This window comes from Mya arenaria, chromosome 13 (assembly GCF_026914265.1).
Source record: "Mya arenaria isolate MELC-2E11 chromosome 13, ASM2691426v1".
Classification (NCBI taxonomy): domain Eukaryota; kingdom Metazoa; phylum Mollusca; class Bivalvia; order Myida; family Myidae; genus Mya; species Mya arenaria.
This window is the reverse complement of record NC_069134.1, coordinates 49,867,830-49,893,713: the sequence shown is the minus strand read 5'-3', so window position 1 is coordinate 49,893,713 and position 25,884 is coordinate 49,867,830. Positions and strand designations below refer to the sequence as shown.

General features: G+C 37.0%; 1 pseudogene; it reads left to right on the top strand.

The window, feature by feature from the left end:
• Positions 1-23,871, top strand: part of LOC128215333 (uncharacterized) — a 38,091-nt pseudogene extending 14,220 nt beyond the window's left edge.
• The last annotated feature ends 2,013 nt before the right edge of the window (positions 23,872-25,884 follow it).

Here is a 25,884-nt window from a genome sequence, read left to right as displayed (position 1 = left end):
TTTCTTTACAGCAACGGCCCGCCAGCTTGGATTGGAATGCACAGAAAGGTGACAGCTCTTGGGGATCATTACTATGGAAGTGAGTGCTCTGCGCTTGACGACTTCCGGATTATCTACTGGAATGCGGCGGATCCGTATAAAAATGCCGATGGCGACCCCAGAGGCATACTGCATTAATCACGAAATTATCAAGACGGTTACAGAAACACAAACGACGTATAGCCATGACTACTCACAAGCTAAATGTTCGGGAAAATCTCCATTTTACTGTACAAATGAGAATGGTAAGTTTATTATCAACACATTTTGGCAAAGTATTGCAACATTTATATAAGACAAACATGAAGACCAAAAACAAATTTCCACACTCATTAACCAAAATTTGTTCTCAAAAGTAAATTGACTAAATTTTGGACCTAATTTAATGCACCAGTCAATTGTAACCACGCCCCCCCCCCCCCAGGTCCGAGGGTTTACCGGGGATAGCCGGAGAAATGGGCCATGTTTTTACCTTTCAGGTGGCCCCGCAGTGCCGGGTGAATGCGGTGGTTTTGGCTTCGCGCAAAATATAGCGGGGAATGGGCCTTACCTAGGGTCCCTTGGGTGCAAGGGCATTTGGCGGGGGTTGGCTGGACCGAGAGTCAACGTCCCCGCTATTCCCCGGACCTGGGGGCGTGGTTACAATTGACTGGTGCATAAGTCATGTTCACAACGTACAAATTTTGATTTGTACGGTTGCGTGATACGACAGAACCAACATTTTCATCGATTTTCAACCGATGCTAAGGCTTATTATGCAGGAAACAATTAACATATCTTTTAACGATGGATCGAAATATTTTCCAAAGTTTCGTAGATAAAAAAAAACACTTTCTCAAAAGACCCAAGAGGATAATGGAAACAAAAGAAATATATGGTTTATTTAAAACAAGTCTGCTCGAATACAATTTTTCACTACTCTTCTTCAGGGCCGTGCAGGTTTTAAAACATTTCAGAATACCATGGGTGACACCAGTACTGATTTCACTCCAGAAAACGACGTCGAATATCCGTATGAAACCGACGACGCATGCGCCGAGCTGTGCTACGTCACATCAGCTATTTTTCCACACCCGGATCTTTTAGTCGTGGAGGAATGCTGGGGCTTCACCGTCAACGCAATTTCTTGTAGACTTCACGTCGTTGTGAAATCGACGTTTTTTTGACAATTCAGTGCGTCGACTCTCCTCGATCGGTAGTACCCTGTTTGTGAAAAGATGCTTTGAAAGTAAGTAAATCGTTGGTCAAAATTAATGTTGAAGAGGGGTGTATCATTAAAGTGGAGTTAATGTTGAAAATATAATATATACTGTTATGTTTGATAAAACTCATTTATAATATTGCTTCATACTGGTGCCTTTTGAACATCATCATTTATACAATTCATTTTTAAAGGTGCTGTTAACAAAGAGGTGTTTTCGGTGGTTGATAACAACACGTCGGAGCTACCTGACACTGACTGTGGTAAATAGCCAGACAATAAAACACGTTAAAATTCGACATATGTACGTTGTAACGAAATCCAAACTAACAGATGTTGTCCAGGACGCCCTCTCTATATTGAAGATTTATAATGCTACTTAAAATTGATATTTTGGTTATGTCTCTGTGATGCACATAATCTGTAGTTGTTACTATCAAATTCAGCGCAATACCTGCCCAATACCTGCACGCATAGAGAATAAATTATTTTGAATGATATGGAACATATCACGGCGCTCGCTAAGCTTGCTTGTGATATATTCCATAACATTAAAAATATTAACGATAACTTATTCACATCGGATAATGAATCAAATCCCTTCGACAAGGTTGGTATAACATCACACTGTCTCGTATCAGCATGACTATGTACTATGTCCGTAAAATAACGCATGCTTCGAATAATGTTCGTATCTGTGTAAAAGTAAGATTTCAGGTAAATTCTAAATGATTAAGAATAAGCGGAGTGAGCGTAGCGAACGAGCCTTTCTAAATCATCAAGATATAACTTCAGGTCATCTAACTGTTTAAGACTCTGACATATTGTGAACGCAAAATCTGAACCAAAGTGTGCGCAGAAGAGGCCTAGTACTTAAAGATTGCCTATCTGGTATTTCAATGACTAAAATATAGCTTGTATTCTGAACTACGATAACATGTATGTACAATAACAGAACGAGTCGACTAAATGTCATATAAAATGTCGAGTTAAAAGATCTCAATTACCGCTAATGTATTCAAACACCAAATTGCCGGTGTAACGTTGTAAAGTGACCCCCATAGAATAATGACCCCCCGGTCATTATTTTATATAAAATAATGACCCCCGGTCATTATTTTATATAAAATATTGACCGGGGGGTCATTATATTATGACTGGGGGGTCATTATATTATGACTCCTCACACGTAGAAAAATGACCCCTCACGTAGAAATGTGACCCCCTATAGAATAAGGACCCCCCCCCCAATCCAAACCTTGACCTAACCTATCTAAGGTACACTTGCACAACATAATTATCTTCATCCATAGACATCGGAGGAGAGATGGCACCCGTCCGTGCATGCGTCCATACTGCACGTTTTTTTTTGACCGCAGTTAGATGGAATTGATCCAAGCTTCAGGGATTACCACTACCGATGCCTATTTGTGTGGAAAGAAAAAATGGTTAAAGTCTCCGACCGAGAATCACTTGCCCCTCACCGTTGTGAGTTCGACGCCTACCAGGGTCGTGTATGGGTGACAGGCATACAAACTGTGCGCTGCTCAGTTTATCATTTAAAACATAGGCGATGGACTGCATAGGAACGTTCCATCAACAAAATACGCAACTACTTGTTGTAATTTACGGCCTGTTTGAATATCAACAATCAAAAATATTTATAATCACAGAACTAGCTAGTTTTCAGGGGGCGAGGGTGGCTGGATTTCAATCTAGTATCGTTGGACTTCTTACCAGAACTCGTCTAATCCTGATCTGATGTAACATACTTCGATAGCTTCCTCGCCTAAGAATCGAATCTGTGCAACTGGATTAGGAGTCAACTATATAAACCTCTCTGCGATTGAAATTAAATAATTATTAATTATACAAGCAGAATCACTGTAAGTGCACTGTAAGTGACAAGTGTTTGTTAGTGATTTGAATCATTTTCGTAGTCATCAAAGTTGTATAGTGATTAAACGTCCCACACAGATTAATGGAACTAGCAATGATGAATGACTTAAAAATATTATCCCTTTTTTCTTTTCATGACCATTCGAAAAGTGGTTTTAGAAATCATTTAGCACAAAAAGGATAAGCAATTCATGCAAAAGATCTGAGTTACAGGTTAATTACAGCAACCTCTTATTATCATAAATGTTCTTTCTTCCCCAGGACTGTGTACCATTGGAACAACCTACCACTTACTGTTGCCCTCCTCCCTACCCCTGAGCAGTTCAGTGCAGCTATATTTAAGAAATGAACGCCTTCTCGCGTCGGTTCACGATTATATGAATACAACAAGTCTCGTGCATAGTTCGTAAACCCCGAAGGGTTTACGTTAACTATGCACGCTACTTGTTGTATTCATATACCCGTTGAACTATAGCGAGAAGGCGTTCATTTCTTATATTTATATTATCATTTATATTATTTCTACTTATATCAAAAGAATAATAGTCGATTTATTGGATTATCTTCTAAGAAAATCGATTGCATCTTATTAACACGACGATCGCGTCCGTTATTCGGAAGAGCGGTGGCCAGCCCATATGACGTCACGGAGACTTGTTTATTTCGTATGTGCCAATCAGATTGCGTGACGAAATATCTCGCTCATTTTTTGAAGGAATTTAACATTAACTTGAGATATATTTTAACCTTAATTAGAAGACGTGTCGCGCACACCACCCAGATCCGCTCGTCAAAGGTCAAGGTCACACTTGGAGTCGGCGCAAAATCCGTGTCCGGAGCATAACTTCTATATGGATGGAGGGATTTTAATATAATTTGGCATAAATGTTCTCCATGGCAAGGCGGTGTGTCGCGCGAAAAAATTATGTCTCTGTGGCAAAGGTCAAGGTCACACTTAGAGGTCAAATGTCAAATAACAAGTTCAAGGTTACATAGACCTTAAAACTGAAAACGGTTTCCGCTCAATAACTTAATTATTGTTCAACCTTCAGCTGCCAAACCTGATAGGATGATCACCCATATTGAGTAAATGACCCCTATTGTTTTTGGGGTCACAATATCAAAGGTCAAGGTCATTATCATTCTTTCATCTTCACAAATGTCCATTATGAATCTTTCTGTGAAAATTTAAACCTACAAAGCGGGCTCGACATCTGCCCGTGGGCATGCAGAATGTATTTCTAGTTAACCCTTTTAAACATTCTTTTAAATCTTTTTAAACTACTCTTTAAACCTTCTTGCGATTTTGACGCGCAACCATGTCTACGTCCCCGGGGTGTTTGACATTACCGGAAGACAGACAGACAGACGGACGGACGGACAAACGGACAGACGGACGGACATACTTCTAATTTTGACCTAATATGACTCAGTTTTAAACTCACTCGAATTAACTAGCATTCTGACCAAATTTTATAAAGATTCATATAAAAATGTGGCCTCTAGAGTGTTTTTACTTTTGTGTGAATATAGATACGGGTCTTGGTAGCATTATCGTTGAATTTGCTAGATCTGATTTTATCACATGACATCGCTTGTTTTTCATGTAATATAATCATTACGAATTTCTTTATATTTAACACGTGTAATATAACTTTGACGTGACTCATTTCCGCCAATACATTCCATATAGAAAAAAGGCGTGAAAAGCGTGCGTACTCATAGCGTTAAAAAGGGTTTATTTTATATGTTTTATTTTTATGTTTTAAGTCATGTGATAAAACGAATCTCACATTCGTTGTCAAAAAATATAATATTTTATTAAACTCGTTCAAGAAAATGTTATAAAGCTCGCCCGAGGCTCGCTATGTAACATTTTCTTGAGCTCGTTTAATAAAATCTTATATCATATGACAACTCATGTGAGATCCTATATATCCGTGGTTCGGGAGTGTTGTTCGGTATATAATAAGGACAATTTCATAAACGAAAGGACTTTTTATTTAAAACTGTATGGAATATAGAGGCGAATCCAACAAAACGTCCCAGGGTGTTGACCTGTGCTTTGGTAAAACTACATGTCACATATGTTTATATCTTAAGCTATTATTTTAGTTAGTAAATCACACAAGGTATATTTAGCACGCATTGTTATGCTCATCAGATGCAATATGTTAAACCAAATTTAGCATAAATTGTATCGTTCTCCACTGAGTTGTTGATTTATTCTTGCACGTGTCACTTATCAATTAAGTATGTTTTCGACATCGCTCCAGTCACATACTATATTGAAAATATTTGCATCCACCTCGTCAGATAACCCACGCAGCCCTTCTACATTGTAAGGCGTGTTAGTAAAAGCCTTCACATATACAGTCTTTACACTTTTGTCAAGTTTTAATAGCAAGGCTTCGTCTGCGTAACAATTCACTAAAGCAGCATCTAATATGTCATCACTTATAAGGGCGTGGTATCTTTCTGGAATGTGGTTCCGAATTCGTTTGTATGGCTTTCTTGAGAACTCTTCGCCATCTACCTCTAGCACCGGGACAAAATGGTCGCTGGAATTCTGAATGTACACTGCTCGACCCCTTAAATTACCACCAATGAGGCCTAACGGTTTGTATTCTAACCAACGCCACTGTTCCTTACTGCCATACTGTGAATAAACATACACAACGCTTCTGGTGAGAGTTGCAAAAGCAAATATCTCCACTTCTGTTCCCCAAGTGTTTTCGGAGGCCATCATTGACGTGTCTAGATATCTGGAAACCGAATCACGTGTAATGCCTTTCATTAGAGTTTCGTTTTCTTTCATGAAGTCAACAATCGCTTGCCTTATCAAGCTATGGTGTGTTTGTACGCCAAAAACTAAATAACTGAATGTTCTAAACAAACAATTGCCATCCCCACGCATGTTTACAGTTTTAGTAGGTTTGGCGTCTCGTCGTATATATTTGTCTGGACCGGATGCATACGTGTTTTTGACTGCCGACTTAAATACACTCGAGATTTGTTCCTGCCATTCTTGATTAGATGGTCTGAATTGAAATGGTTGGGGTTCTTGATTAGTAGATTCTGTAGAATTGGTAGGTTGTGTTGCAACATCTTCTCGCGATACTCTTCTCTTTTTTGGAGGGAGATTGCAGTCGTCAGATTTATCGTTTCTTTTTGCAGGTCTTTCAAACGCTTTCTCGTTTGCTTGGGTTCCTGTTTCTTTGTTTATTAGACTGTGGTCATCTTTTGGACCTTCAGTTGGTCGCTTTTCTGTGTTATCTGTAGCAGCATCGTCATTACTCTGCCTATAGCGATTCAGTCTGTTCCCACTTACACTTGTTTTCATTCCTTCTAGGAAATAAGTGCCTTTTCCAGTTACTTTTGTTATTTTGAATGGTCCTTTCCATTTTAGACCCAATTTCCCTCCTTTTCTCGTCAATTTTCTGGTGTTATGAAGAAGGACTTGGTCGCCGACTTCAAAACCTGCTGTATCGTCTTTAGGTAGTGAAGAATCGTAATATTTCTTCTGCTTCGATTGTGCCGTTTTAATATTGGACGATGCTTCTTTTCTGTTGCACGACAGTTTAATGAACGAGTCTATTCTTTCCTTTAGTGACAATTCAGAGTCTTGGTTATCATCCGATTGCATTGCTAAGTCTAGTTCTATTGGTAAGCGTGCGTGCCTTCCAAACACAAGATAGAATGGTGTTTGTTTCGTCGACTCATGTTTAGACGTTCTATAGGCAAACAGTACGTATGGTAACTTAATGTCCCAATTTTTCTGCGACAAATCTACACTGTGCACAAGCATATCGCACAAAGTCCTGTTAAATCTTTCAGTATGTCCTCCTGTTTGTGGGTGATATGCTGATGCAATTCTATGTTCTATCCCAAACTGCTTGCAAAACTTTTCATTCAAGTCGTTGCAGAATTCTCTCCCCTGATCCGTTATTAATACGCTGGGGCAACCATGTGTCGTGACAAACTTTGTGAATACTGATAGTACAGTTTCAGATGACTTGTCTGGAATCCCTTCTGCCTCTACCCATTTTGTCAAATATTCTGTTATAACGACAATGTACTTGTTTCCTGAAATGTATAAATGTAAGCATTTTACAATACTTATTTTAATCAACGATGCATTGTCAAAGACAATACTAGTATATCCCCAGCCGATAGATGTTTCTTTTCAAGTTTGAGTTTGCATAGAAACTAGAATTTCATTCTGCATGTCTACGGGCCAGCATCGCAGTTTTAAGATGTTGCATAAAAATTCCCTCATGCATATAGGATATCCTCTAGAAAAGCACTTCTAATGACCTCTGTTATCTTTACCTTTAACTGGAGACCTGGTTGATGCGTGCGACACTAGATCTCATGGTAGTTAACATTTGTGTGAAGTTATAGTAAAAAAAATCTCTTCATGCAGTTACCAGATATGCCCTGCACAAGCATTTATCAGTGATCTCTAAGAAGACCTTTACCTTTGACCCATAAACCCAGTTCATGCGCGCAGAACTAGAACTCATGGAGGTGATCACTTGTGTGAAGTTTTTACAGAAATTCCTCCATTTTCATTCAAATTGGAGTTATGGTCCGTAAAAATCAGGACGGACACATGCACGCACATATAGCGAACATCAAAACCTGGCGACTAAGGGTCGAGTTCACCGAAGGTGGGCTCGACAAAAATGGAAGGAAAATAAAAAAGCACTACTCTGTTTCTTAATAATATCTTTCTCAAGTTTACAGTTGATATGTTCTATACAAACTACTTTAAGAAAAAAATCCCCCATTCATTTCGCTTGAAAATTGCAAATTGCTAGTCAAATGCTATAACTCTTAAAAAAAATAATTGAAATCTGGCCAATAGTCTTCAAGAAATAGCCCGGAAACAAAATTTGGACGGACGGACAGACGGGACAGACGGACGGAGGGCAATCCTATCTCGGTTACACCGGTAGGGGAGTTCCATAAAAAAATTCAATGTACTTTTGGAGATATAGTGGAATCCAGTTAGGTTAAAGATGTGTTGAATGTTTTTTAAAGCAGACAGACAGACGGACGCAAAAACGAAAAAAATAAATAAATAAAAAGACGTGCATAATCTCCATATTGCCCTTTATCACTATTCCAAGTTTCATGAATTTTTTTTAAGTATTTTGAAGATATCGCGGGATCCAGATTTTCGGACGGACGGACGGACAGACGGACGGACGGACAGACTGACGGAGGGCATTCCTATAGTCCTCGTAGGGGACTAATAAGCCTGATCATATTTGACTGACAGGTCATAAACAGCTGGTACATTGACATATCAGCTGGCAACCGTCGACGGCGTTTAAGTTACAGAACTATCAAAATTTAATTTAATAAACTATGGTTTTCCCGTAAAAATACAGAACTATCAAAATTTAATTTAATAAACTATGGTTTTCCCGTAAAAATACGACATATATTTACAGTGCTTAAAAAGAAATGCAGTTGCTTTCGCACATGGCCCTGTTTCACATGGGCGGTCGCTTTGCTTGTAACTAATCGTAAACTGCGTAAAATCTATTTCAGTTTACCACCACTCAACAGGTGCATTACCGATACGTCTCTACCGCTCCAGTAACTAAAAATCTCAAGTTAAACTGACTACAATGTATTACAACGTTTCAAATGAGTACGGTGGTACAGAGGTGAAATACCCAGTAGGTTGTTTTCCACCATCATTTAGCATTAACTTCACCGTCAAACCACGTGAAGACTGGACATGGTGATTTTATCAATATAAGTATATTGTAACTTAGCAAACTGATCCTTATAGAAATATGAGTCGCATCATTACTTTTATGCATAATAGTGACTAAAAATGAGCAGTGCAACCGTTGGTACTATGTGAAGGGCGTTTTCTATGTGTAGGGGAGATGTAAAATTATGACCCCCAGTCACAGTTTATGACCGGGGGCACAATATTATGACTCTGCCTCACACAGAAAATAACCCTCATATAGTGGTTTGTGTGAGACTCATTTTCCTATGTGTGGAGGAGTCGTAATATTATGACCCCCGGTCACAGTATTATGACCCCCCGGTCATAGTATTATGACCCCCGGTCACAGTATTATGACCCCCGGTCATAGTATTATGACCCCCGGTCATAGTATTATGACCCCCAGTCATAGTATTATTACGGGGGTCATAACATTATTATGCCCTGTGGTGCCGCATAGCGGTGTTGCCGCATAAAGGTGGTCGGACTCGTTTATGCGGTGATTTTCAACGCATATAGAGGGTGACCACCTTTATGCGGCGACATGCCACGCATAAAACAACTAGATATGTGTCCATAGGACACTGGTGCACCCCTACATGATGCTTAGTAACATGTTATATCATTTGATCTTTAGCGCATATTAAGTTTGTCTTAAAAAGGTTGTTGTGCTCAAGCATGAAGAAAACTAATAAATAAATAGCAAAGTTTTAGTCACTTTTGGGAAATTTCAAACTTTAAAGTCCCATAAGGCTTTTATTTTTATGTTAAAAATGGGTTTAACATTTGTCTAAATAGGGAATGTCAACAATAAAACGTAAAGAAACACTCACTTTTAATTATCCTACATGTAAACATATAGTAAAAAGAATTAAGGGAGGTAATAAAATATTTTGTTTTCCTTATAATGCTTATTGGATATACAAATCTGTTAAAAAGCTTTAAGAAAACAGTTATTTCTTATATAATTTAACTTGAAAAATATATAATTTCTTTAGTATACTTTAGTCACAAAAATAGTGGCAGCCACTCCAAACACAAAGGCCTTATGAGGCTTTAAATTTGAAGGTCAAGGTCATTCAGAGGCCAAGGTTATCTTCATATTAATTTTTTGAAGGTCCAGTTCAAAGCTTTGTTGTGTTCAAATATGAAATTAATAAGTATATTAATACCAAAATTATTACTTCACAAATATTTCCTTATATAATGTATAGTGAATAAAACAACAAAGGGCCATAATTCTGCTAAGACTAAACGCAGCAAAAATTCCTGTCTGTACGATCATCAACATATTAAGGTTGATCATCTGTGAAAGTTTGAACAAAATCCCCCAAGCGGTGTAGGAGGAGTTGCGTTCACAATTTTTTTTCCATATATAATGTATAGTGAATAAAACATCAAAAGGCCATAATTTTGCTAAAACCAATCACAGCCAAAATTCCTGTCTTTACGATCATCTACACATTAAGGTTGATCATCTGTGAAAGTTTGAACAAAATCCACCAAGCGGTGTAGGAGAAGTTGCGTTCACAATTTTTTTCCCTATATAATGTATAGTGAATAAAATATGCCCCCACTTAAGATGGAATGACCTTCGGAACTTAAGACTTTTTCAGAGGAAGAGAGAGTGAGTACATAAAACTAGATCCTGGTCTGGTTGAAACTTCATAGAAGTAACTAGTAATTATCGTTTATGTTTTAATGGGTTTCTTTATGCGGCGAAAGGGGGCCTTTCTGCCGCCTAAACATGCCCTCTGCATGCGTTGAAAATCGCCGCATAATTTTGTTTGACCATCTTTATGCAGCAACACCGCTATGCGGCACCACAATGCCCCGACATATATTGTCTACGAGTCAAAGTCACCAGGGTCTACCAAAGCAGCCCAACAAACCGACAGACAAAACTTACCCTGATAAGAGGTTTCTAGAGGACCTATAAGGTCCATGCCCACTTGCTTGAAAGCCTCGGCGGGAACTGTGATAGGTCGCAGTGGCTTCTTTGCTTTCTTCAGGTTCACCTTTCTTTGACAGTTGTCGCAGTTCTGTATAAACGTGTGTACATCTTCGAAACATCCTTTCCAGTAAAACCTAGTCGAAATCTTTTCCCATCTGAAACAAAGCAAACATAACTATTAGTCCAGATAAGTTACCAAAATACAGTCAACCTTGCCTTAGCGACTCACTGATTTAGACAACTTCCTGCCGTATACGACCCTGTTTACGACCGCCTGACGTAAAAAAATCTATATAAAGTCACTGACTGAATTAAAAGACTCCCTGTCTGACGCCACAAACGACCGTAATGTTTGCACCCCGTGATGATAATATGGCTTAATTAAACGAATTTCATGCATTTTTCAGTCATTAACATATAGCGCTTCGGATCTTGGATTTCTTACCAGCGTGTTAACTTTACTGTGTGCTATGGCAAAAATGTTTATTTTTCTCTTTTATTATCTGAGTTAAGTCAATTTAACCATAACTTCTAATATGTCCAAAATTGGACGATCTGTGGATGCACGAGTTCATTTTATATAATCCGTACGAACAACTTTTCTTGTGAGAAAATCGAATTGGAGCTACCAACCTAATTAAAATTTCGAAATTTCAAAATCCCTGCTCCTTTTAGTATTACCAAACAATAATAAAATATGATGGAAATATAATCTCATATAAACCTATCCATTACCCGATGAATAAACGCGGGATTTGAAAACTCAACCGATGTGCAGTAATATGATATCACGGCAGACAAAATGGCTTGCAAAACAAGTAAAAAGGAATTAGACAAATAATAATGCAAATACGTATACATATTCTAAATAGGGAATATCTTATATCAATTTAAATACCATAATCCAAGAAAAAGACAGGCATCAGGATTTACAAGAACAAATAATAAATTGAAACACTTGACGTTAGTGGACCTGAATTAAAAGACTCCCAGTCATACGTGACCTTTTTGTTAAGGTCTCACGGAAAGTCACCTATTACAAGTTTCACTGTAGTATCATTACTAAAAATAAAGCTAGCCATGGATGCACCTGAGACAAGTTGAAATCCAATACATGTTGTTCTAAATGTTCTAAATGACGATAGAATTATTAGAATTAGTTTTGAGTTTACATAAGCAACTTTCAATGACTGTGGCGTAGTGGTATAATGGAAGAATGCGGAACACTACACATGTTATGATCATGGGTTCGATCCTCATAAGTGCACAGATACAACCTTTTCCTTTTCGGCGGAATTCAAATACTTTCCTGGCATTCTTATAGTTTACTTGGAGGATACTGTCTACTTATTATGTGTACTCGGACCTTATTTGAATTATACATGCAAAATCGAGATAAGTGAGGTTCTCGTGATTTAGATTTTTACATAACATTACTAAATACAAACTATGTAATTCTTTCCAAAAATGAAATAACAAGAGCTGTCACTGTAAGAGACAAATGCCCCCCTAGCACATTGACCTTAATTTGACCTTTGACCTTGAAGGATGACCTTGACCTTGAAATGTTTGAACTCAAAATTTGCAATTCTGTGAAGTTTGATTCAAATCCATTCAATAGTAAAGAAGTTATGGCTGAGACACGAAAAAATTGAACTTTGACCTTTAAGTGTGACCTTGACCTTGGACCTGGGGGACCCGAGAGTTGGATGCGACACACCGTCTCATGGTGCTTTACAATTCTGTGAAGTTTGATTCAAATCCATTCAATAGTAAAGAAGTTATGGCCAAGACACGAAAGATTTGAACTTTGACCTTTAAGTGTGACCTTGACCTTGGACCTGGGGAACTGAGAGTTGGACGCGACACACCTTCTCATGGTGCTTTACAATTCTGTGAAGTTTGATTCGAATCCATTCAACAGTTAAGAAGTTATGACGAAGACACGAAACGGGACGGACGGACGGACGAACGAACGAACGGACGAACGGACAGACAGTGCAATCACTATATGCCTCCCACTTTGTGGGGGGGGGGGGCATAAAAAAAACTTCCTCACTTGAGGTTCGAACCCACAACCGCTATCGTCATAGATCTGAACGATACCACTGGGCCAGCGACTCTATATGAGAAATTAATATCTGTAATTTCATTAAGTACAGAGCATTTTAGAGGACAATTAAATTAAAGTGAATATGCTAATGCATCAAGTAAATAAAATACTTATCAAAACAATAACATTTACCTGGAGTCATCCGATCATTACACCCCTATTTATTGACAATAAACTCGTATCTCATAATCAGCTTTTTTAAACGGACTATACTTTAATATTGCACACTGCATATCAAAATAAACCAGTATCATTTACTATTGGCATGAAAAGCGGACAATATATAGACAAAACACTTTATTTCAGTTTTATCTAATAATGGAATGATCCAAAGACCTGTTCACCTATATTATAAACTTTAAAATCAAGTACCGTTATATATTCTTTACCTTTTTCAGTATAATGGTTTTGTCAGCGAAAACCAAAATATTGCGTTCGGACTGTTCTCACAATATATTTACAGTTATTATAATCGAAAATTAATCATAACTGATACAAAGATCTAGAGCTTAATGTTAGTTTGTAAAACGACTCATCTGATACGCCTTATTTATACATACATGACTGTTTTAAAGCATGAAATAACTTTGAGAGTATCCCCTGCCTGTCGGTTGTTCGCTCTCAGTGTCCGTGTCCGTCATAATCCGTACAAGTCTAATAACAAGATAGTTGTCTCGTTATAACGAGATACTTAGTCGTTTTTACGAGATATTTATCTCGTTATTACGAGTTCAGTCACGTTTTGACGCTTTTGTTATTCAGCTTTCGTACTAATTTAAATAATCTTAAATGTCATATCTAACACAGGCTCACAGGAATCACAAGTTCCTTTTTGGTCATGATAATGAAATCATTATATCAAACTTACGTTTTTGAAACTCCCAAATGTCCTCCGTGATCTGATGCATGCATGCTCTGAATGATGTCATCTGTCTTCCCTTTCTTAACAACTTGCAAACGTTTTGATGAGCTGGTTTTCTTATAATACAACCCGTCATCAAAAATAAAAGGTTTGCACTTTCTACGAAAATTCCTCTTTTTGTTCTTGTCTTTTACAGAAACGGGATACTTCCCATTTTTTACAAACTCTACAACATCTGTGTAATCTTTCTCGTCCATGCTGCAAGGTTGGACTGACTGCTTACCACAGACCTTTATATATACACGCGTTTACGTAGAACTGCTTTCGGTGTCGCTGTCGTTTTCTTTGATGTTGAACGAGCGGCTTTTCTGAGGTAAATCAAAGGAACTATTTTTAGAAATGATGCAGTCTGCATAAAACATAAAAAACACCGCTCAGTGACATCATGGACTTTGATGTAAGTCATGGCACGAACAGTGACTGCTTAAATAGCTCCTCAAAGCCTTGCATTTTTAACACATTCGTTTTAAGCAATGCCTCCACGGTATGAACAAAGGCTATCTAACGTCAGATGAAGTAGAACAATGTTGTCTTTGAAGTTGAATCATATACAGCTACGTTAAAGCGACTTATGTATATTGTATTACATTGATGATAATTTAAATGAAATTCAAATGGAAGCAATTTTATATTTCATTTCAATAGATGTAGACACAGCAGCTTCTGCAGCAGTAACATGCAGCGGCTCCAGAAGCAAAAACAACAACAACAAATATAAAAGCCATAGAAACACGACAGTGACTTGAATTGATATAGATATGTTAGTAACAGGCTAAGTGGGGGGGGGGGGTCAATATTTTACAGATAAAATCGGGGGGTCATTATTTTATAAGGGGAGTCAGTATTTTATAGAAAATGGTCATTATTTTATATAAAATAATGACCGGGGGGTCATTATTCTATGGGGGTCACTTTACAACGTTACACCGGCAATTTTTCTGTAATCACTCTTGCCATAGCAATATAAACTATATGAATAAATTGTACTGCGATTTAATTTACTCGTATGGACGTTTAATCTTCGTAATAATTTGCAGGTATTTATGTACTTAACAACTCATCGATGACGTCACCGGAAGTTGCGTTCTACCCTGGAAACTGGACCTGGAACGAGGCTTTCACCACGTGTATGGATCGCGGAATGCTGCTGCTCAATATTGACAATGACTCAACCTATGTTGCCCTTCAACAGTTGCATAATAAATACAATAATGAAATAAATAGGTAACGCGGGCGGTGTATTTAAAGAAATTTACAACTCATGAATAATTTCATATTTTATGTATGGTGTCATATAACTGCCGTATGATTATAAGTATCTTCCATGGCCGAGAGTGTAAGATAGGTTCATTCCGACCCGAGCGTAGGGTGTTTTGCGGAAACGAGGTTTACCGAGTTTCCGCAAAACACCCTGCGCGAGGGTCGGGATTAACCTATCTTACACGAGCGGCTATGGTAGATGCTTTTTCTCCGACCTCAGTTAAACAAAATTAAGTTAAAATATTTTTTTGCTGGAACTCTTTAGTGCTTAGTGAAAATAATTGCGTATGGATATGCGATAGCACGTGGTTGTCATGGATATGCGCGCATTGATCCAGTTAATGTTAATAGTCAAATCGGTATTTTAAATAGTTCTAAGGAGAATGAAACATTATTCTTGAATGGTGTGTGAAAACTGTTTTATGGTGACATTTGAAGCGAGAAATAATTAATTAGCGCTCTAAATATTACCATAAGACAAGATTTCCTTGATGCTACAGACGACAGTCTTCAACAAGGGAGGTAATTACAATGTGGTGACCATTAAAAGGAGTTTCATACGGGCATTTTATCTTCGCCCGTGGGCAAGATAAGAATATCTAGCATGGTTTAATTATTGGATCTACTTATCTGAGGTGGGAGAAAACCTGTTGACTGGTAAATGGTTTTTGTTAACCACTTAATGTTCGCGATCATTATTTATCTATTTTGTAAATATTAAAGAAAGGTTTTCGGTAAGATAAATATCATAAGAATAAACACAGGCTTAAAAGTGCACAGAACTGCCACCTGCTACCTCTTTTTGCCATACCACCTGTACAGTTTTAAGTTTGAGATTTCCACTTAATACATGGCATAATAACTGGTAAACTAGATACTAATTCATGAGTGGTATACTTCATATTTACGGGTATACTTTTATATCAGTTATACATCTTTATTATATTTTTTTCTTAAATCCGTGAAAAGTTAAACATAGAAGTAGAAAGAACATGTTTATTATCAAAGCTGCACTCTCACAGATTGAACGTTTGACAACTTTTTTATTTTTTGTCTTGGAACGAGCCATTTTTTGCGAAAATCCATGGAAACCAATTATATACGACTGCTGACAAAATATTAGATCGCAGAATTTTATAGTTAAGTTCAAAAATTGATGTTTTATGCATTTTACTTAAACCGTTAGTAACGGTTTAAGCCATAAAACATTAATTTTCGAACAGAAATATGAAAATCTACGATCTGATTTTTTGCCAGCAATCTTATATCATTGGTTTGCAGATATTTACGCAAAAATTTGATCTTTTCAATACAAAAAATAAAAAAAAGCTGAAAAAATGGTATATCTGTGAGAGTGCAGCTTTAAGAGTTGTTTACCAATGCATGAACACGATTTCAATGGATTTAACTGCTCATAATAGATATGCACTGTATCGTAGTGAAACTGCTTTAAAAGCGCGCTCATGTGTACTGATGATTAATCAAATATAAAATATTTAAGCTTATCATTAAAGGCTCTTCCACGAAGTCGAGCGATCTCATATAAAAGGAAAAGCCTACTTATCCAGGGTATGAAAGAGACATGAGAGTAAATTATAAAGCACAAGAAATGTAAAAACCCCTGTTTTTTAGTTTGTTCAATATTCGTTTGGGTAATAGTTTGCAGTTAATGGAGGTGAAGGCAAATATGGGTAATACATTTTTGCACGCAATAGAAGCGAAGTTATTCAATATGTTGATGTATGACATACAAGTGGCGAGTTTATGTATTAATGGACTTAATGATCCTTTTACATATTTGCATTTACTATAAGTGGCATTTATTTGGAAGGAGTCAATAGAAAGCAAGGCCGTGACGTTTTGACAATGCAGTCAAATACAATTTCAAATATTATAAATATAAGCATTCACTTTAAAGTTTCAGATTTCTATGGCTAGGACTTCATGAGCCAAGTCCGATCACTGACCCGGATATCCGGGTATGGTCGCACTGCCTGGCGCCTGGGTCTACAAACTGGGACTCCCGGCGTCCCCCGTCCCCTAACCAGGCGGACACCGCTTTGTGTACCGTGATAAACGTGACCTCGACCTTGTGGTACACGGTTGAATGCACACAGAGACATGGGTTTGTTTGCACTGGAACAAGAGGTAAATTAGATAAACTTGTTTGTCCTAGATTTTACCTCTCAAATTCTTAAATGGCACTTGGTATTTACTTGTTCAAGGATAGAATTTAACAATAGCATAAAATGACTAATGGATCTGCAAATACCCGTGCGTTTTTTTTTTTCAAAACTATGTCATATGGAAACTTTTGAAAGATCTTAACATAGAATAGTATTGACACATTTAAATATAATTTCATAGCATTAAGACCTTTTTCTAAAAACAAATTATCACTTTGTGTTTATTATGCATCCATATATCCCTATAAATATTGTTTGGTAATTCATGTGTACATAAATTTATCAATTAAATACACATTGCGCTTTAAATACTAAGATCCAAATTTTTTGTAATTTCAGCAACGGGACAATGGAGTTATGATTTTGGTACGGCGCATAACATTGGCGCTGGAGTATCACTCGGTCCGTATAATGTATCCAATGTCAACTGTGAACGGATGTGCAACGACAAAGAGTTTGAAACACAGCAGTGCTGGGCGTTCACACTGCGAGAGGGCGCTAACGAGTGTCATCTACATTTTACAGATGACGCAACTTTTGAAAATGTCAGCGTTACGACTGTAACCGAATCCTATGTATTGTACAGGAAGCTCATATGGAAGGGTATTAGTGTTTGCATTGACATATTTTATTTCCTTTCGTGGTATATCATTGAAAAGGTAATACTTTTAAAATGGTGGTAATGAATACTTACTTACATGATTTCAGCCTACTTATTACAGTGGGTACCATGCACGAAGCAATACCATGCAATTCGTGCATATCTTATTTTAACCGCAAAATGTTTATCTTCTTTTTAATCGACAGGTAATCATCCTGGTAAGCTATTCATTTAAAAACCCTGTAGCTGTATTCATACAAAAATGTCCACGTCACTGTCTCATTCAGTAGAATATATAGTCGGTATGTACCGTATTTAGGTCAAGGTTCTGACATACACTATAATTATACATTGTGGCAAAGGTCAAATAACTTAAATGTTTTTAAATTAACCAATAAACCAATAGTAATAGAGCTAAAATCAACGACTCGACACGTGAACATGTGTCTGATAGAAGCAGTTTTTTTATTAATTCAAGAACTTTAACATGTGATGATTAAATCAAAGCTATCCCGATTTCCCTGCTTTCCGACCCACAGTTCTAGGCAGATTTTGAAAAGGAAAAAGGGTGAAACGGTATAAAGGACAGGATACTAATGGAGAAAATGGCACATTGTATCGGGCAGTGAATTACTTAAACATTATGAAATTGACTGAAAATTTAAGTAATTGAGTTTAATATAATACAAAGGCAGTAAAGAACAATTTAGGTTGGGGTGAACAAGTAGTAGGTCGATAATCCGAAAATAAACATGTTTTTTTTATACACCTTGAGCACGGTTTCAATAAATTGGAAACACATTGCATTGCTTTGCTTTTTAACATTAAATGCCTAAACAAGGGCAGTGTTTAAACAAACAGACAAATGTTATTCGTGATAGGTGTATAAAGTTTAAAAAATAGTTCAGCAATTTGACATGGTTTAATATTGAATCGAGCTTGTAAATGCGGACGTACGATTGCCTAAAATGATCATCATTCGCTTCTCTGAACTCTACCAGACGATAAAGACAGATAAATGGACATGGTTATAATGGTGTTTTAACGAGAGGTTTTGTATATAATACATTGGTTCACTAGAACAAACAAAAGTTCTCTACTAACATATAAGTTCATGATCAGGTCCGTCTGCCTTTGCCACTCACGTGTTTTGATATTTTTATGAAACGGCTTATGCCGCAGATACTGAATGCAATTTTCTGTCACCAAGATCGATCAAATCATTATCCTGGTGCTTGAGTCAAGCCCTCGAGTAAGCCCTCATCGCGTCTGTTAACACCTGTCATATAACAATTTTTCACTATATGGAAAACACATTCGTATGTTTGTTTAAATGCTATCTTGAAATCAGGGCATGTTCTACGCTGGGTTCATTGTGTCTGTCCTACCTAATTGATTATTGAGTTAACTCCAAAACTCTTGATTCTTGTACGAGTATGCATGAGACTTTAAGTACATGTGCTCTTCTGCATGTGTTCAATGAGTCATAAGAGTTATGTAACTCGGTTAAGCGATTTAAGTTCATAGTGGTTTTATTAAAACATATCAATGTTTATCATTTCGAAATGTCTGTAAAATATTTTGAAATGAATAACATTTATGTATTTACTATTTTGTAGAATCTCTTCACACTACGACCAAGGTGGCAGCCGATACTGGGATATTCCCTGTGTCCTGTTGTAACGTCAGCACCATTCCGTCCCTCTGTCCATCCAATAATGTTCCTGAATTTGGTACGTGAAATTTCAGCACGGTTTATTTTACATGTTAGACACTGAACAAACAGGTTCGAACAATTATCATAATTTATCATTATGTCTGCCTGAAGTTCAAGATTTCCCTTTACCGTGATCTGAAAACAAAATTGATCATACTTTAATTTTCTTCTTGTACTTTTTCTCCGATTCAAACCTTTTCTACGAAGCAAATTATAAATAATCACTAATTTCAATACTATGAATAAATGCTTTGATGAAGTCAAATCAATATAAATTATATTAAACTAAAATCCATTTCATTTTTATCCCCTTAAACCACAATTCAACTGGAAGAGGTTTACACTATTACGCATTTGGCAATTATTTTCATAATTTGGTTAAAAGCACAAAATCATTTTCAATGTGCACATCAAATGGCTTTAAGTTCTTGATAGGTGCTTAACAAGTAACGGAGTATTTAGCAGGGACAAAGAAATCACTCTAATTATATGTATGTGTCTTTAAAGTTTCATGTTTTAAAGAGGCTTAATTCCTCGAAAAGCCCTAATGCTTCTAGCATTTAAAATCAAGTTTTCAGAACACCTTCTAGGCGTGGTCATCATGCAAATTATACAATTTAGCAATTATTTTTGTTGGGGGTATATACGTACGCGAGACTTACCTGTCATAACACTATATTATATCAAAATTGTTATCAGGATGAAGTAGAGAAAGTTGCAAACGATGAAAGTGAACGTAATTGGAATTTGTGAACATTTTTTGTATAGCATGCATAGTTTTCATAAACTTCATTTATAACACTTATATCATATTAGGTTGTGTATTTGAATACTGTTGAGACCATAAGGTTTACAGTATGTGTCCATTCTCAGATGTTCCCTTTCAATCCAACTCGTACTTTTGTGATTGCGAGTCGAAAAAAATAACGTGACACCTACATGTACTTTTGGCCATTCGGCTTCAAAAGGTTAAATATATCATAATCAAGCGCGTTCATTTTCATAAATTTCCTGCTGCAACAACCTCGGTCAAATGCGCTTGAAATTATTTTTATTCGTACAAACACTCTATTACAACTAGGTAAATCATCTCACGTGAGCCGCATTTTTGGATTATTATTATTTTGTTATTTAAAAGATGGGGTTCGGGTGGGGTGGTTTGTGGGGTGTGAAAGCTTAGGGTATTAATGTTTACGTTATATTCAAAGTCTACACTAATTTTTTTTCAGATTCAGACATACCAACGACGGTGAAACAAGACTTGGTTTTGCACACGACCCCAGCGTCCTTTTCAGTTGCCTTTAAAACCTGCAATTCATACAATGGTCACTTGATACGAGTTTCCCAGCTGTCGAAACTTAAACTATTAACCAGGTTTATGGCTAAATGGTCGACTAATGGACAACTGTAAGTAAAGGTTGGTTGTTTGTTTATATAGAACAAATAGATGGTCACGTCTTAAATGTGATAACTTGAATTTGATTATTAAATATGTCGCCTGCTTGGAACTCCCCCCGTTTGAGCTGGAATTATTTATCATGAGCGGTATATTTGGCTCTTAAGTTTTGTTAAGATACCATGCCCTTGAATATTGTAACCACATTTTGTTAATAATCGCTGTAACCAAGTTTGATAACGATTGGATAAGAAATGCTCACCTTAAAGTGCGAAAATGTGACGCCGAGGACGGCGGTGTGGATGGTACCGGACATGATCTCTAGTATATGTATGCCATCTTTAAACTAATAAACACCATAAATCTGACGTGAACCAAAACCAACGGAACGCCCAAGTATCCATCTTTCAGAACATGTATCCGGCAGTATTAGACAGATGATGACACATTATCAATAAATCAATATATTTACAAACTACAAAATATATTAGTTTAGTCTTGCGTTATATTATGAGTAACATATTTACCTTACTCAATTGCAGAACTGGTCACGTATGGATTGGTCTGACAGAGACACGACCGGTTGACCCCTGCTCCCTTCAGTGGACCAGGGACTGCCTGGTTCCCGAATGGACTAATTTCCTAGACTCAACCTATACCAGTGCTGGCAACAAGACTTGTGTCGCCATAGATACAACTGGGAGTTTTGTAAAACGGAGCTGTTCCGACCAGCTGCAGTTTTTATGCGAGATAGATATCGGTACTTAGTCCTATTTACTCATAAATTCCAGCAATTCATCGAATTCAGAATCTCTGATTGTTTGAACGATCTTCAAAATCTGAAATGAAAGTACATGTAGTTATTTTTAATTGAAATACTCCTTTAACACTACCATTAGTTTGTAATACGTGCATTAAGGGCATATGTTAACGACTAATCTGCCTCATTCAGCGTCTAAACTATTCTGAAATATGTGATCATGCAAACATTTAAAGTTGCTTGTTGCTATACCTTTGTAGGTCCTTGCGACTTTCTTGATGTTGTACCGGACCACCTATGCCAAGTTGGAGCGCTAGGGCTCTCGTACACTGAACCTACAGCCACATGCCAATCAACCTGTTCCACCACTGTGCACGGAGACATGGAGTGCTGGAACTTCGTGAAGACAGGGCCAACCTCTTGTGCCTTGTTCTTTTACCAAGACCCAGGGCAATGCCACGACTCATTTACTTTTAAAAGAAACAATGATGCTGTGTTTAAAACGTGCTATATCTGTAAGCATCTACTTGAAATAACATTCTTGACACACTAAATTAGATCTCACAATCGTTACGAAGTTGATATTAAGGAGATACATCAACGTGTTCAGATACTAACTACGTTTTTCATTATAGCTTACCTTGCAATAACTTTGCTATTTTTCAGCATCAACACATAGTATAAATACTGACGCAATGCTTCCAACGATAGAACCGTTGACTGTGTGCCCAGCAACAAGCAACTATCCATGTAAGAAATGTTTCGTCTTTATGTTATCGTAGTTTATATTTCATTAATATTTTACATTATCTTTAGTTGATAAAATATTTCGTTTTCATGGCGTATAAATGATTGCAATTTACACCTTTTTTCTAGACATACCACCCGAAAAACACTACTGCGATGTATCTTCAACATCAACAGCAATACTGATATATCCGTCGTCTTCTTCCTTTTCAACGGATGATATATCTTCAAGTTCTTTAATTGACGTCAGTTCGCCAGTATCATCATCAGGATATATTGCTTCAACATCTGCACCAGACGTCCCATTTTTAACATCAACAGCAAATGTCGCCATTACAACCTCTTTATTAGGCGCCAGTTTTTCAACACCTACACCAGATGCAATTTTGTCAATATCAACATCAGACGCCATTCTTTCAACATCTACAACAGACACCATTCTTTCAACACATGAAACAGCTACTACTGTTTCAACATCTATAATAGACGCGTTTATTTTAACATCTTTAACCGATTCGATACTTTCTACTGGTACTCGTTTTATTAGTTCAATAACAACAACCGATTCCATTTGGTCAGCACCAACATCCGCCGTAAACCCAATTGCCCAGACAACTTCAGCTGATAAATTTGCTGTAGTATCTGCAACAAATGTTATAATTGAGTCATCTGCAGCAGAAATAAGTTATTCAACATTTTCAGACGATATCGTTTCTTCAGTGTCTTCACTTGATGATTCGGAAACTACGTTACCTCTTAATTCAATAGCTACTACCTATTTCGAAATGACAACAGACTCATCTTTCTTAACTGAAACTACATCTTTGACCCATGCAAGTGCAACAACATCATCAACAGCCATGATAACGACGACGCTTAGGAGCATTACGCCACAAGTGTCTGAAATGACAACAAAACCAACAAAATATATAACCCCAATATACATTTGGCCTTGTCTGTGTCATTTGTACAACAAAACTAACCTCACATTTGAAGAATGGGAAAAATGGCTGGCGCACACTCTGGAAATGCCTAAAAATAGAACAAAACGTTACATGAGGTCAAAGGTCAGTGTCTGTGACACGCGAACTTCAGCATTGGCCATTGGGATAATTACAAGTTCTTTGATGCTTGGGATAGCTATTTACTTATTGTCAAGTGACATACCAAGGCTGATCAAAAGTGTCAAATATATCCATCGATGTAATAAAACGGAGGCCTATAGAAAACGGGCCAACATAGATACCCAACAGAAATTCTAATTAAATAAACTAAGCAGTGTTCTCCTATGTTTTTTTCTTAGAAATACTCCTGTGTTCTAGCTTGTTTAGCTAATTGCTGATATTCATCACGCGCGATTCCGTTCCAGTGATTACGTAAGACCAGAAGAGATTGAATCTACAAAATCGTGGGTGAGAGGTGAACACCAATATTAAAATTTGTATTTAAGTAAGTATGGCCTTAAGATCCTATTTTCAAAAGAGACGATGGTTATTGCAACAAGCACATTCTAAGAATAATGTTTACCTCCGGATGATGCATTGTGAGAGACCAAACAGTAAATGTAAACTTCACGGGTAATAGTTTATGTGAGGTTTATGAGCAGACGTTAAAAGAGAATCGCATTTTGCGGTAATGACCATCGAGGACAAGTGCATATTAAAATGTAATTCGCGATAAAGTTTCGAATTATTGTTTGTGTCTTATACATACACACTTGACGTAGGATTCATTAATATCTGCCCAGAAGTTAGATAGTTACTGCTCTAAACGAATATAATTTAGGTTTTTCAATTCCATCGTGTAAATGGTACGACCGACAATGCACAAGAGATAAAACGTACAAGCACCACAGAGGACCTCTCATGCGTTCACATAGCTTTATCAATACCTGATGGGATAACTACATTGGGACGGTCAGAGAAACACAAGTTCACGGAAACACGAGTGTTCTGAGGGTTTAAACTAGTTTATACCTGGCCTCCAACATAGATGACGCAACACAGTTGATCCAGAACTGGTCACCCAATATTCATTCATTGTAACTCATTCAACCTTTTGACCTTGTTTGTTGACCTTGTTTGAACAAAGATACAACCATTTTGAATATGTATGAAAACAGGTTTTTAAACCTCGAATGACCTAAGGCAAGATGTGTGGACTATCGTACCGTATCGTACCTTTTGAGGAGTTGGCACAGTTCCTCCGGCTTGATTTTTATTCATTTGCAGTGAACTCTGTATCTCCCTGGTGAACACTTGTTCGTAAAGTACTCTTATATGTTAATATATTCCTTAAAGTTGATGCTCAGGCCTATTAAGCTTTTATGTTGTCGGTCTGTCCACATGGTTTTCGGTCATTTATTTATGAACAATTATGCCCAGGGACCTCAAACTTGGTAAAACAGATTGGCCATGAATGGCAAATGAACCTTATTGGTTTCGACGTCAGTAGGTCAAAGGTCAGGGTCTTGGTTACACAAAGAATATGTTTCCATACTATTTTTCTATTCACGGAACAACAAACACTGAACTTAAGTTATTTCCTCCTCCTCTTCTGGCATTGGCCAGAATGGAATATGATAATCAATCATTTGCATTTTTTATATATATTTACAATATGTTAACAGTAGAAAATAAAACAGTATAAAAAAAACATATAAACTATTGTTGTACACAACCAGAAATTTATACATTGTACAAGGGCACAAAGCCATTTCATTAAACACATAAAAAACACACACACTAGTATACATACATAGCTACGTTTTTAATCCGATCAAAATTACATTGTCACGGACACCTTTCGGTCACTGATGAAATTTCCTGAATATCCAGCACGTGTCCGACCACTTATGGTCAATACTGAAGTTAAAATCAACCACTGCATAAATGAAACATATCACATATAATTCGACTCACAGTTATTAGGGCTAAATATTGTTGCAATTGTTCTTCTGTGTCACTTAACAGCTACTCATTATTCTCGGGACATGAGCAGTATGCACCTAGGTCAACGTTCCCCATAAGCACGTTTAAAAGACTAGAAAATAAACACAATGTATTTCGAAAGGAATATGTCACTTAAGTATAAAGTGCTCACATTCAAATCGCCCACCATTTCTCGAAACTTCTTAAACTTGCATAAGAAGCTTATTTAAATTAGCTAAAATACATACTTAAATTAAGCTTTTATGAAAGGAAAATGGTTTATTGTGATAATTATAAATTTAATTCCTATCTAAAGTAGAACAGTTCTTAAAGAAGTTAATATTACGCAAATTATTGAAAAACAAAAAAAGCGAGCTTAGCTTACTCATGTTATTTATATAAGG